The sequence below is a fragment of the Salmo trutta genome, chromosome 7 (genome assembly GCF_901001165.1).
Source record: "Salmo trutta chromosome 7, fSalTru1.1, whole genome shotgun sequence".
In the NCBI taxonomy this organism is placed as follows: Eukaryota; Metazoa; Chordata; class Actinopteri; order Salmoniformes; family Salmonidae; genus Salmo; species Salmo trutta.
The window spans coordinates 24,614,035-24,628,240 of record NC_042963.1 but is presented as its reverse complement, the minus strand read 5'-3'; the positions used below and the strand labels follow the sequence as shown (position 1 = coordinate 24,628,240).

The window sequence follows — 14,206 nt, the reverse complement described above, 5'->3', positions numbered from 1 at the left end:
TCTAGGCAGAGTTCCTCTGTCCAGTGTCTGTGTTCTTTTGCCCATCTTAATCTTTTCTTTTTATTGGCCAGTCCTGGCTTTTTCTTTGCAACTCTGCCTAGAAGGCCAGCATCCGGGGTCGCCTCTTCACTGTTGACGTTTTCTAGCCATTTTGAGCCTGTAATCGAACCCACAAATGCTGATGCTCCAGATACTCAGCTAGTTTAACAAAGGCCAGTTTTATTTCTTCTTTAATCACGACAACAGTTTTCAGCTGTGCTAACATAATTGCAAAAGGGTTTTCAAACGATCAATTAGCCTTTTAAAATGATAAACTTGTATTAGCTAACACAACGTGCCATTGGAACACAGGAGTGATGGTTGCTGATAATGGGCCTCTGTACAGCTATGTAGATATTCCATTTAAAAAATCAACCATTTTCAGCTACAATAGTAATTTACAACACTAGCAATGTCTACACTGTATTTCTGATCAATTTGATGTTATTTTAATCACTTTTTAAAAAAAAATTCTTTCAAAAACAAGGACATTTCTAAGTGACCCCAAACTTTTGCACTGTAGTGTACCTCTTTATTTTGGTTGATGGCTTGACATTGAAGCAATGATGTTGATTGAAAAATACCCTTTTACTATCAAAATTGGAATAAAGTCTAATCAAACATAACATTTTACATAATTTCAACCACCAAACACTAGTAACAACTTCATAATATTGAGTATCCCCCCATCCACAGGGATGATGGCCCATGTTGGCTCCAATGCTTCCCACAGTTCTGTCAAGTTGGCTGGATGTCCTTTGGGTGGTAGACCATTCTTGATACAAACGGGAAACTGTTGAGCATGAACAATCCAGGAGCGTTGCAGTTCTTGACACAAACCGGTGCGCCTGGCACCTACTACCATACCTCATTCAAAGGCACCTAAATAGTTGGTCTTGCCCATTCACCCTCTGAATGGCACACATACACAATCCTTGTCTCAATTGTCTCAAGGCTTTCTTTAACCTGTCTCTTCCCCTTTATCTACACTGATTGAAGTGGATTTAACAAGTTACATCAATAAAGGATCATAGCTTTCACCTGGATTCACCTAGGCAGTCTAGGTCATGGAAAGAGCAGGTGTTCTTAATGCTTGTATATTCAGTATAGGAAGAAGGTTGAAAATTACACATGAAAACAACACAATTTCAATGTATACATAGTTCTGATGATTATGTTGAAATTACATTGATGCAACAGCCTGTTAATCAGGTTAAGTCAGGTATTTAAGTTAAAGTTTACCCTAATTTGAATGTTTACAATGCTGGTTAAAATTAGATGAAAGTTTGATTCATTTTTTCAAATCCATTGTATTTTCCACGTTGATTCAACATCACAATTACGTTGATTCAACCAGTGTGTGCCAGTGGGTCGTTAGGGTAGATAGGTTTTCTCTTCTCAAACAATCGGGGTATTATGCTGGCTTTTTCATTCAAGGCTTTTTGGTATCTCGGTTCTTTGGCCTAATTACGTCTATAGAAATTAGAGTGGGTTTGAAAAAAACTGCAGTGATAAGGTTATAAAGGGAGAATACTTCAGCAATAAGCCCAATGGACCATTACTATCTTGCAACAGACACCACTTTGAACCGTTAAGCTTGTGTCATTTCTAAAAACCCTCTCCGCGCCGCCTTTCGTGTCAATTGCATCCAAAACGGCCAATTTCCTGTGTAACTTGGTGTTTTCACATTTTCATCATCCCTGCCAGAGCTATCCGGAGGTACTTTGGCCATCACTCATCACTGTTGCGTTGAGAGGCAGCCAATGTGCAGTAAAACTGATGGACGGCATTCCGCATGACTAAAGACAAATGACACTCCCAATCTTCTATGCAGGTTTTTTTTACATTACATTTCTTTCTCTCACCACAAGAGGGTAGGGAAATAGAGAAATGTCCATGTTTGTTTCACTTCCAATTCAATCGACCACTTTGAACATAACATTTCAGTCAGTGGCAGATGCAGTGAGCAAAAACTCCCTGTCTGCTCCGTTGTTACAATACAAGAGGGGACAAGCTATACAGTTCATAGTCTATATTCTGTTTCATATAATGGACCTTCTCCTAGAATCAGTTATTGAGTCCATATATTTGCATAATTACAGTATTGCTATATTATAGGCTCTACTGGGAGGAGAAAACACTGTGTTCTGAAGCCTCTGCAGTCTGTCTTATGGCTTGACCTTTGCACTATGGACATTTTGGCTTGTATAAAACTGCACATTCAGTACAGTCTCAAAGGGATGAATGCTAAGTAGCAGGTATGTAATAGAGTGAAATGCCCCAATGTGAACATATAGCTAATGACCATTGTAGATGCTCAGTTATAGCTTCTAAAATCCCCGTTCAGACCACAGAGAGCTAAACATGTAGTAACATTTGATTTCTAAAACCTAGAAGTACTACTTATTTCTCTGAGAGTGAGGTGGATATACTGTACAGTACATTCAGAAAGTATTCAGAGCCCTTGACTTTTTCCACATTTTGTTGCGTTACAGCCTTCTTCTAAAACTGATTAAATGTTTTTTTCCCCTCAATCTACACACAATATCCAAAAATGAAAAAGCAAAATGATGTTTTTAGAAATGTTAGCAAATGTTTGCAAAAAACTGAAATATCACATTAACATGCTGTAAGTATTTAGACCATTTACTACCATTTAGTACTTTGTTGAAGCACTTTTGGCAGCGATTACAGCATCGATTCTTCTTGGGTATGACGCTACATGCTTGGCACACCTGTACTTGGGGAGTTTCTCCCATTCTTCTCTGCAGATCCTTTCAAGCTCTGTCAGGTTGGATGGGGAGCATCACAGTACAGATATTTTCAGGTCTCTCCAGAGATGTTAGATTGGGTTCAGGGCTCTGGCTGGGCCACTCAAGGACACTCAGAGACTTGTCCCGAAGCTACTCCTGCGTTATCTTGGCTGAGTGCTTAGAGTCATTGTCCTGTTGGAAGGTAAACCTTCACCCCAGTCTGAGTTCCCGAGCGCTCTAGAGAAGGTTTTCATCAAGGATCTTACTGTTCATCGTCCCTTGTTCCTGACCAGTCTCCCAGTTGCTGCTGCTGGTACGAGGTTTCCTCCAGATGTGACACTTGGCATTCAGGCCAAATAGTTCAATCTTTGTCTCATAAGACCAGAAAATATTGTGTTCTCATGGTCTGAGTCCTTTAGGTGCCTTTTGGCAAACTCCAAGCGTGCTGTCATGTGCATTTTACTAAGGAGTAGCTTCCGTCTGGCCATTCTACCATAAAGACCTGATTGGTGGAGTGCTGCACAGATGGCTGTCTTCTGGAAGGTTCTCACATCTCCACAGTGGAACTCTGGAGCTCTGTCCGAGTGACAATCGGGTTCTTGGTCAACTCACTGACCAAGGCCCTTCTCTCACATCTGGCCAGGCAGCCATCTCTAGGAAGAGTCTTGGTGGTTCCAAAATTCTTCAAACTAAGAATGATGGAGGCCATTGTGTTCTTGGGGACTTTCAATGCTGCAGAAATGTTTCGGTACTTTTCCCCAGATCTGTTCCTCGACGTAATCCAGAGCACTACGGACAATTCCTTCAACCTCATGGCTTGGTTATTGCACTGACATGCACTGTCAACTGTGGGACCTTATCCTGTTGGGGCTAGGGGGCAGTATTTTCACGGCCGGAAAAAAACGTACCTGATTTAAACTGGTTACTACTCTTGCCCAGAAACGAGAATATGCATATAATTAGTATATGTGGATAGAAAACACTCTAACATTTCTAAAACTGTTTGAATGGTGTCTGTGAGTATAACAGAACTCATATGGCAGGCCAAAACCTGAGAAGATTCCATACAGGAATGCCTTCTCTGACAATTTGTTGTCCTTCTGTTGCATCTCTATCAAAAATACAGCATCTGTGCTGTAACATGACACTTTCTAAGGCTTCCATTGGCTCTCTAAAGCCGCCAGAAAGTGAAATGGGGTGTCTGCTGTCTCTGGGCAAAGTATAGCAGCTCTGTTTGTGAGTGGTCAGCCTGGGGACAGTGAGTCTGAGATTCGCGTTCACGAGACTTCTCCATTTTTTTTCCTTCAGCCTTTGAATGAATACAACGTTGCCCGGTTGGAATATTATTGCTATTTTACGAGAAAAATAGCATAAAAATTGATTTTAAACAGCGTATGACATGTTTCTAAGTACGGTAATGGAATATTTTGAATTTTTTTGTCACGAAATGCGCTCACGCGTTACCCTTTGGATAGTGACCTGAACGCAAGAACAAAACGGAGGTATTTGGATATAACTATGGATTATTTGGAACCAAAACAACATTTGTTGTTGAAGTAGAAGTCCTGGGAGTGCATTCTGACGAAGAACAACCAAGGTAATCCAATTTTTCTAATAGTAATTCTGATTTTAGTGAGCCCCAAACTTGGTGGGTGTCAAATTAGCTAGCCTGTGATGGCCGAGCTATGTACTCAGAATATTGCAAAATGGGCTTTCGCAGAAAAGCTATTTTAAAATCTGACATAGCGTTTGCATAAAGGAGTTCTGTATCTATAATTGTTAAAATAATTTTTATGTATTTTGTCAACGTTTATCATGAGTAATTTAGTAAATTCACCGGAAGTTTTCGGTGGGTATGCTAGTTCTGAACATCACATGCTAATGTAAAAAACAGTTTTTTGATATAAATATGAACTTGATTGAACAAAACATGCATGTATTGTATAACATAATGTCCTAGGAGTGCCACCTGATGAAGATCATCAAAGGTTAGTGCTGCATTTAGCTGTGGTTTTGGTTTTTGTGACATATATGCTTGCTTTGAAAATGGCTGTGTGATTATTTTTGGCAGGGTACTCTCCTGACATAATCTAATGTTTTGCTTTCGCTGTAAAGCCTTTTTGAAATCGGACAATGTGGTTAGATTAACGAGAGTCTTGTCTTTAAAATGGTGTAAAATAGTCATATGTTTGAGAACGCAAACGTCCCACCTAGCCCATAGAAGTTATATAGACAGGTGTGTGCCTTTCCAAATTATATACAATCAATTGAATTTACCACAGGTGGACTCCAATCAAGTTGTAGATGCTCAATGGAATCAGGATGCACCTGAGCTCAATTTCATGTCTCATTGCAAAGGGTTCGAATATGTAAATAAGGTATATCAGTTTTTAATTTTGAATACATTTGCACAAAATTCTAAAAATCTGTTTTTGCATTGTTGTTATGGGTTATTGTATGTAGATTGTAGAAAAAAATGAATGTAATCAATTTTAGAATAACGTAACGAAATGTGGAAAAAGGGAATTGTTCTGAATACTTTCCGAATGTACTGTATAGCATTTCGCAAAAAAACACTCTGAAATGAGACCGTCAAGTAATAGAATAAAAAAAAATACATGTCTGTCATTGAACAACACCATGCCACGATTAGACACCAATCTTTTTCATAAGTTCTTACAAAAATAAAAGCTAATTTACCAACATTTCTGAAAAGGGATATATAGTGTTTTGAAATTACACTCTTCACATAGTTCTGAAGATTATGCTAAAATTAGATTGATGTAACAACCTCGGGTTAAGTCAATGTATTTAAGTTGAAGTTTTACCCTAAATTAAATTTTTACAATGCTGGTTGAAATTATATGAAATCAGAACTGGTTGATGACTTTTTTTCAAATCCCACGTATTTTTCATGTTGATTCCACGTCACAATAAGTTGACAAATTCACATTAAAACAGCGTTAATTCAACTAGTGTGTGCCCAGTGGGAAGATAAATAGCAATGACGTCTAAGAAATGGTCAAATATCAGCGTATACAAATGCGGTCCACCACAGCTTGTACGAACAGAGATAATGTGTTCATTACCTTCTAATAAGGTGTGTGAAAACAATGGATCAGAATGTGTATTAGAAATGTTTTTATCGCACAGACAAGATGCAATGGATCACCAGGTAAAGATGCTCACATGCTATCAAAGTGGGCTCCCAGACAGATGAGTGTGTGTAGTGGAATGATAGAGCTGGCAGTGGTGATGATGAGGCCTCCACCATGGGTGAGTGGGCTTGGACACATTACTGAGGTCAGCAGTAACATCTGTCCCCGCTATTGACGACCATTTAAATTACAACCTCAAACAGTTGTCATACACAGAGTGAGAAATGAGTCTGAACGGATGTCTTTTGTACAGATGTTTTAATTGCTATTCTGTATCTTTACCTAGGTGACATCCCAGGAGCACAAATACTTCCTGCAGTTTAACTTCATAAACAAAGGCAGTGTGCGCACAAGCATGTGTAAAATAACTGAATTAATATTAAATTCATGCTCTGTTGAAAAGCTTTGCTGGGTCTAATGCTTTTGAAATTGCCAATTTGCCATTATGCTTAAAAGGAGTGGATTGTGGTGCTGGAAATTATTTCCTTATTGACAAGCCATTAATCAAGCTCTGTGCTGGATATCAGCCAGAAAACCCTTAAAGACAGATGTGCCAAGACACAGCATTGTTGTGTATACATGTACACAGGTTTGTAGAGCATCATCACCACACCAACACATATTGACCCATTTTGAAATGAGATATGACGAATCAGAACTTGTCTATGAGAGGAAAAAACTATGTTTTAAGATTAAAAACAGCAACTACCCAGGGGGTTTGCAGTGGAGTGTTGAATTAGTCCATCTGAAGCAGGGCTGGGTCAGGAATTCAGCCAATAATATCTCTGCTCATGGGACAAGTGCCAAATAATCTTTAATGTCCACAGTTAGTCAAGACCTTCTAGCTTGTCCGCCAAGAGACAAAACCCTTAGCGGGACAATGAGTAGCCCCTACTGGCCCTCCAATACCAATGCTACACACCTATAAGCCAACTCCATGCAGCCCTGCTTAGCTTTCATGGGCCAGCTAGCAGATGGGTACAGGGTGGTATTCCTGCATACAGACACTATAATCTAGTTATATCTATTTTGATTGAGGAAGGGTAATATATTCACCCCAGACGTATCATCCATTTCATAACGTTTGACAAAAGAGATCTATCAGGTAAGAAGAATAAACTTCTCTGAAACGTAATCCATTTGGCTATCAAACATATAGGATTGATACACATGCAGGTGAAAACAATCTGCAGTTTTAAATCACAAAACATAGCTTTATCATAACAGATGTATTGGTATAGGTAAACAGGCATATACTTACAGGGTTTACCATTAGATAAAGCTTTATAATCTTAAGCTTTATCATATCAACTGTATACGTATAGGTAAAATTCCATATACTTACAGGCAGTAAATGTTGGCCTGTTGATTCCAACTGGGACTTGTCACTGCGAGGAGGGCAGAAGGCTGCTGGTGTGAGGTTGGCTCTGTCTCCCCTTAAACCACATTCCCTCGCTGCATCCCTGCTCAACAGACCATCCACCTGCAACAGAAAACAACCCATTACAAAACCTCAATACAGGCTGGTGTATTGATGGCAAGACAGAAAGGGAAATACGAGTTATCGAAAGAACACATACTCTGATACCCAGGAAAGGTGTATAAGTGGATATTACACATTTTAAGGTTGTCCATCATGAAAGATGTATACTTAATTCAACAGATAATTAAATATACAGTATTTGCATTCACTGGTCCATAGTACACAAACTGGTTATTGCCAGTCTAGTCACAACTCATATCTTTGTTGGTTATCATTGTGTTATATTTCATGAATATTTAATCATATTGTTAACCTCTTATGGCTAGGGGGCAGTATTTTCACGGCTGGATAAAAAACGTACCCGATTTAATCTGATTATTAGTCCTGCCCAGAAACTAGAATATGCATATAATTATTAGCTTTGGATAGAAAACACTCCAAAGTTTCTAAAACTGTTTGAATGGTGTCTGTGAGTATAACAGAACTCCTATGGCAGGCAAAAACCTGAGAAGGTTCTGTTCAGGAAGTACCCTGTCTGAACATTTCTTGCCCTTGTTGATTCTCTCTATCTATTACAAGGGATCTCTGCTGTTACGTGACACTTCCCACGTGTCCAATGGGGTCTCAGAGCCCGGGAAAAACAGGAATGACGTAATTCAAAGCCCTGGCTGAAACACACGAGAGCAAAAGCTAAGTGGGCTATCAGTGGAGAAATGCTTAGGCTCGTGACCTGCCCCGCCCCCGTCTTTCAGTTTTTCCCTCAGTTTACAGACATGCGGATTCCCGGTCGGAATATTATCGCTTTTCTACGAGATAAATTGCATAAAAATTGGTTTTAAACAGCGGTTGACATGCTTCGAAGTACGGTAATGGAATATTTAGAATTTTTTTGTCACGTTCTGCGCCATGCGCAAAACCGTGATTTACCATTGGGATAGTGTCTAGAACGCACGAACAAAACGTCGTTGATGGAACATAACGATGGATTATTTGGGACCAAACCAACATTTGTTATTGAAGTAGAAGTCCTGGGAGTGCATTCTGACGAAGAACAGGAAAGGTAAGACCATTTTTCTTATAGGAAATGTGATTTTGGTGAAGGCTAAACTGGTTGGGTGTCTAAATAGCTAGCCCTGTGATGCCGGGCTATGTACTTAGAATATTGCAAAATGTGCTTCATCCGAAAAGCTATTTTAAAATCGGACATATCGAGTGCATAGAGGAGTTCTGTATCTATAATTCTTAAAATAATTGTTATGCTTTTTGTGAACGTTTATCGTGAGTAATTTAGTAAATTCACCGGAAGTGTTCGGTGGGAATGCTAGTTCTGAACGTCACATGCTAATGTAAAAAGCTGGTTTTTGATATAAATATGAACTTGATTGAACAGACATGCATGTATTATATAACATAATGTCCTAGGTGTGTCATCTGATGAAGATAATCAAAGGTTAGTGCTGCATTTAGCTGTGGTTTTGTTTTTTGTGACATTATATGCTAGCTTGAAAAATGGGTGTCTGATTATTTCTGGCTGGGTACTCTGCTGACATAATCTGATGTTTTGCTTTCGCTGTAAAGCCTCGCTGGAGACCTCGGGCTGATGCGCGTCGCTGGAGACCTCGGGCTGATGCGCGTCGCTGGAGACCTCGGGCTGGAGGGCGACTCTGGGAGCTCTGGACTGGAGGGCGACTCTGTCGGTTCTGGACTGGAGGGCGTCTCTGTCGGTTCCGGACTGTGGGCCGTCTCTGTCGGTTCCGGACTGTGGGCCGTCTCTGTCGGTTCCGGACTGTGGGCCGTCTCTGTCGGTTCCGGACTGTGGGCCTTCTCTGCTGGCTCCGGACTGTGGGCCGTCTCTGCTGGCTCCGGACTGTGGGCCATCTCTAGACGGGGTACTGTCGCCGGAAGCTCTGGACGGAGCACTGTTGCCGGACACTCTGTACGGGGCACTGTTGCCGGACACTCTGGACGAGGCACTGTTGCCGGACACTCCGGACGAGGCACTGTTGCCGGGAACTCCGGACGAGGCACTGTTGCCGGACACTCTGGACGAGGCACTGTTGCCGGACACTCTGAACAGGGCACTGTTGCCAGAAGCTCTGGATGGGGACTGCGCACTGAAGGCCTGATGCATGGGGCTGGCTGAGGAAGCGCCAGACTAGGGACACGCACCACAGGGCTAGTGCGAGGAGCAGGAGCAGGACGAGCTGGACTGGGCTGATGCACTGGAGGCCTGGTGCGTGGGGCTGGTACTGGAGGTACCAGACTGGAGACACGCACCCCAAGGCTAGTGCGAGGAGTGGGAACAGGACGTACTAGACTGGGCTGATGCACTGGAGTCCTGGTGTGTGGGGCTGGCTTTGGAGGCGCCAGACTAGAGACACGCACCTCAGGGCTAGTGCGAGGAGCAGGAACTGGATACACCGGGCCATGAGTAGGCACTGGAGGTCTGGAGCGCACCTTCAGCACAACCCGTCCTGGCTGGATGGTAATAGTAGCCCTGCACGAGCGGAGTGCTGGCACAGGGCGAACTGGGCTGAGCAGAGGCCTGATGGCTGCGTAGAGCAGGCGTAGGGTAGCCTGGGCCTAGGAGGCGCACTGGTGGCCAGATGTGCTGCGCAGGCATCCTCCTCCCAGGCTGGATGCCCACTCTAGCACAGCACTTGCGAGGGGCTGGGATCGCTCGCACCGGACTGAGAGTGCGCATGGGCGAGATCGTGCGCACTTCCGCATATACCGGCGCTCTCCACTCCACACGCTCCCCATAATAAGCACGGGGAGTTGGCTTAGGGCTCACCCTTGGCCCAGCCAAACTACCCGTGTGCCCCCCCAAAAACAACTCTTGGGGGTGCCTCGCAGGCTTCCTCCATGGTCCTTCTCCCGCTAGTATTTGCTCCCAAGTCCAAAACTCCTTATATCTCTTCTCCTGGTGCTGCTCCTTCCTCCGCTGCTTGGTCCGTGTGTGGTGGGTAGTTCTGTCACGGTTGTCGTATGGATTGGACCAAAACGCAGCGGGAATATGTATACTCATCTTTTTATTTTGAAGAAGGAGAAACAAGTAAATACGTATACAAAAAAGAACAAAATGAAACAGTCCTGTCAGGTGCAACAAACACTAAAAAAGGAACAACTACCCACAAAATCCCACAGAAAAACCCCCTTTTAAATAGGACCTTCAATTAGAAGCAACTAGGAACAGCTGCTTCCAATTGAAGGTCAACCCAACAAACACAACATAGAAATAGACATACTAGAACTAACATAGAACTAAACTAACAAGAACATAGCCAAACAAACCCCAAAACACTCTAAACAACCACACCCCTGCCACGTCCTGACCAAACTACAATAACAAATAACCCCTTATACTGGTCAGGACGTGCACTGAGTCACTGGCTATTGGTGTTCTTCCATGCCGTCCCTAGAAGGGGTGCGTCACTTGAGTGGGTTGAGTCACTGACGTGGTCTTGGCACCCCCCCTTGGGTTGTGCCGTGGCGGAGATCTTTGTGGGCTATACTCGGCCTTGTCTCAGGATGGTAAGTTGGTGGTTGAAGTTATCCCTCTAGTGGTGTGGGGGCTGTGCTTTGGCAAAGTGGTTATATCCTTCCTGTTTGGCCCTGTCCGGGGGTATCATCGGATGGGGCCACAGTGTCTCCTGACCCCTCCTGTCTCAGCCTCCAGTATTTATGCTGCAGTAGAATATGTGTCGGGGGGCTAGGGTCAGTCTGTTATATCTAGAGCATTTCTCCTGTCTTATTCGGTGTCCTGTGTGAATTTAAGTATGCTCTCTCTAATTCTCTCTTTCTCTCGTTCTCTCTTTCTTTCCTTCTTTCTCTCTCTCTGAGGACCTGAGCCTTAGGACCATGCCTCAGGACTACCTGGCATGATCACTCCTTGCTGTCCCCAGTCCACCTGGCCGTGCTGCTGCTCCAGTTTCAACTGTTCCGCCTGTGGCTATGGAACCTTGACCTGTTCACTGGACGTGCTACCTATCCCAGACCTGCTGTTTTCAACTCTCTAGAGACAGCAGGAGCGGTAGAGATACTCTCAATGATTGGCTATGAAAAGGCAACTTACATTTACTCTTGAGGTGCTGACTTGTTGCACTCTCGACAACTACTGTGATTATTATTATTTGACCATGCTGGTCATTTATGAACATTTGAACATCTTGGCCATGTTCTGTTATAATCTCCACCCGGCACAGCCAGAAGAGGACTGGCCACCCTTCATAGCCTGGTTCCTCTCTAGGTTTCTTCCTAGGTTTTGGCCTTTCTAGGGAGTTTTTCCTAGCCACCGTGCTTCTGCACCTGCATTGCTTGCTGTTTGGGGTTTTAGGCTGGGTTTCTGTACAGCACTTTGAGATATCAGCTGATGTAAGAAGGGCTATATAAATACATTTGATTTGATTTGATATACCACGGCTGTCAGCCAATCAGCATTCAGCGCTCGAATCACCCAATTTCTAACGGCAAATGAACACATTTCTGGCAGCAAATATAGCCTTGGTATAAGTGGGATAATCAACTCTGGGTTCTATGCATTCTTTGAAAATAATGCAACTCCATTGAATGCATTACCCCCTTGTTGATTATCCCTTACTTAATCTGATCCTCTTTGACATGTTTAGATTCTAATGGTAAGTGGGTAATTACACATATGTAGTTTAGTTACATACATTTTATGTGCCTTAAGAAAGAATTCCCAACCCTTTACTGAATTTAAAATTGATAAAATATAGATTTGTTTTTGTCACTGGCTTACACACAATACCCCATAAGGTCAAAGTGGACTTAAATTCAGATTTGTTTTTACAAATTCAGAAAAAATGAAATGCTGAAATGTCTTCAGTCAATTAGTATTCAAGGCCTTTGTTATGGCAAGCCTAAACAGGTTCAGGAGTAAGATTTTGCTTATCAAGTCTCATAATAAGTTGTAATAATAATGTTTAATATGATTTTGGAATGACTACCTCATCTCTGTACCCCACACATACAATTATCTGTTAATAAGGTCCCATGAGGCCAATGGTGACTTTAAAACAGTTACAGAGTTTAATGGCTCTGATAGGAGAAAACTGAGGATGGAACATATAGTTACACCATAATGTTAACCTAATTGACAGAGGTAACAGAAGGAAGCATGTACAGAATAAAAATATTCCGAAACATGCATCTTGTTTGCAAGGCACTAAAGTAATGATGCAAAAAATGTGGCAAAGCAATTCACTTTTTGTCCTGAATAGAAAGCGTTATTTTAAGGGCAAATCCAATACAACACATTACTGAGTACCACTCTCCATCACCAACACTCAAACCTCCATCAAGGGTGGGCCTCGTAAGTTGGTAGACGCAGCTAAGGTGGGCGTGGGGGCAGTTTTGTCACAAAGACAGGGTAACCCATTGACATTGTTTCCTTGTGCTTTTTTTCTCTAAGAAACTGTCCTCCGCAGAGAGGAATTACGAGAGAGGATTTTCAAGCATACTGGTGGCTCCATCATGGTTCAGTCTGCTTTCCACCAGACACTGGGAGACAAATTTACATTTTAACAGGACAATAACCTAAAACACAAGGTCACATCCACACTGGAGTTGTTTACCAAAAAGACGGTGAATGTTCCTGATTGGCCGAGTTACAGTTTTCACTCAACCCTGCTGAACACAAGTACTCAGACAGCAAAAAAGTGCTGCTGTCGACAGTCTGGGCGGTCAAGGACTTCACCAGTTATGTCGGCGGACAAAAGGTGATCATAGAAACATGTCACCAATTGGTGACTTTCCTGAAAAGCCAACGAATCCGTGAGGGTGCTGTACACAACAGCAGGATAGCGGCTTGGCTAATGACGCTGCAGAACCATGATGTGGTAGTCAACTACGCAAAAGCAGAAAACCTGCCTTTGGGCGGGGCTTTAGTGTTGTGTGACATCGACTTCGCACCACCCCCATGTAACATAGCTCCACTGTTGCCTTTGAACCATCACAACTTTGAAGAGAACGTGTGTCTTGGCATGCCGATGGCATTTGTGGATGGCTGTTCTTACTGTCATCTAGACCACTTGCAAGCTGGTGTGGGATTGGTAAGGCACAACGATATTCTGTGCAAACCGCGTCAATTTCAGCTAGGCAACAAGACCAGCCAGTTGCTGATCACACAACAAATGACGTTGAAACACAACTTGTCAGAACTGGCAATCTGCATCGACTCAAACTATGCCAGACATGCACATGACTACTTCGAGTGGCAAAGTGAAAAACAAAGAGCTCATTCTAGCCTGCGATGACCTCATAACCAAACACGACATACAGGTGTATTAGAAGAAAGTCAAGGGACATTCCAAATCACCTGGTCGTGACAAACTTGTCAACGACCATGCCAGCAGCATGGTGAAATCTGATGCAATGCACAGCACCGAGGCGCCCATGGTATCTGCGGCAGCCATGTAGCACTGTGGAAAACATCTTCGCAAGAACATAATGTGTTGATAACTCATTCATTCCTGAATGGTGACCTTGTAGCAATGCAACACCAAGATGTGTCCCTCGCCATTTTGATGGCTTTCTTGTCTGATCCTGTCAATCACCCAGTGTCTGATCTGGCTTTGGCAGGCTCACACGACGCGTTCGCTGTATGCAACTAAACAGCACCTCCCACTTGTAGATGACCTACTAGTTTACGCTTCAGAAACCAACGCAACACAAAGGTGGGTGGTTCCTAAAACACAGTTCCTCAAACTCCCACTGGTACTGATGGCAGTCAGAGCCACACGCAAAAGGTC

General features: G+C 42.9%; 1 protein-coding gene across 1 annotated transcript in view; it reads right to left on the bottom strand.

Annotated features, from left to right (window-relative positions):
- lingo1a (leucine rich repeat and Ig domain containing 1a) overlaps positions 1-14,206 on the bottom strand; it is a 298,690-nt gene that overhangs the window by 118,551 nt on the left and 165,933 nt on the right. Inside the window, exon 2 of the mRNA XM_029758459.1 lies at positions 7,296-7,433. The gene's annotated coding sequence lies outside the window, so the exon portion shown is untranslated. The remainder of the gene's footprint in view (positions 1-7,295; positions 7,434-14,206) is intronic.